This window comes from Pongo abelii, chromosome 23, assembly GCF_028885655.2.
Source record: "Pongo abelii isolate AG06213 chromosome 23, NHGRI_mPonAbe1-v2.0_pri, whole genome shotgun sequence".
NCBI lineage: Eukaryota > Metazoa > Chordata > Mammalia > Primates > Hominidae > Pongo > Pongo abelii.
Window position 1 is genome coordinate 37,033,708 of NC_085929.1, and position 1,041 is coordinate 37,034,748.

A 1,041-nucleotide genomic window follows, 5' to 3' on the forward strand; every position below is an offset into this window, starting at 1 on the left:
GTGCAGAATAGATTCTCACCAAGCAGTCTGGTTTCAGAGTCCTCTGCTAAACTCACATTCCACTACCTAACATATGGTAGAAAGAATGTTATGTGACTCCAGGATAATGCCAGGTAGATTTTTGTTCCATAAAGGGAAGAGGTTTTTAACCATTAGAGCTGCCCACACACAGAATGCTTTGTGCAATACCAAGCCTCCATCAGCATTATGGTGAAAAGCCCAGTCTCTGCAGGGAGACACACCTGGTTTACCTCTAAGCCTTGGACAAGCCACTTTACCTCAGGGTACCTCTCTTCCTCATTTGTAAGATGGGGTCAACACTAACTGCATAAAGTAGTTGTTGCTTTAAGTATGTTTACATTGTTTCATTTAAAACAAAAATTGGCTGGGCATGGTGACACACGCCTGTAATCCCAGCACTTTGGGAGGCCAAGGTGGGTGGATCACCTGAGGTCAGGAGTTCGAGACCAGCCTGGCAAATATGGTGAAACCCCATCTCTACTAAAAATACAAAAATTATCTGGGCGTGGTGATGCACGCTTGTAATCCCAGCTACTAGGGAGGCCGAGGCAGGATAATCACCTGAACCTGGGAGGCAGAGGTTGCAATGAGCCAAAATTGCGCCATTGCACTGCAGCCTGTGCAACAAAGAGAGACTCTGTTTCAGAAAAAAAAAAAAAAAAAAAAATTAGCTTGGCGCGGTGCCTCACACCTGTAATCCCAGCCTTTTGGGAGGTAAAGGTGGGAGGATTGCTTGAGTTCAGGAGTTCTAGACCAGCCTGGGCAACATAGTGATACCTTGTCTCTGCTAAACTGTGCCCCGCCTAAAAAAATAAAAATAAAAATAAATAAATAAAAACACACAGCCAGGCATAGGGGCATAGGGCCAGGTTCCTGTAGTCCCAGCTACTCGGAAGCTGAATGGGGAGGATCACTTGAGCCCAGGAGTTTGAGAGCAGCCTGGACAACACAGTGAGACCCTCATCTCTACAAAAGGAAAAATTATTTTTAATTAGCTGGTGTGGTAGTGTGCACCTGTGG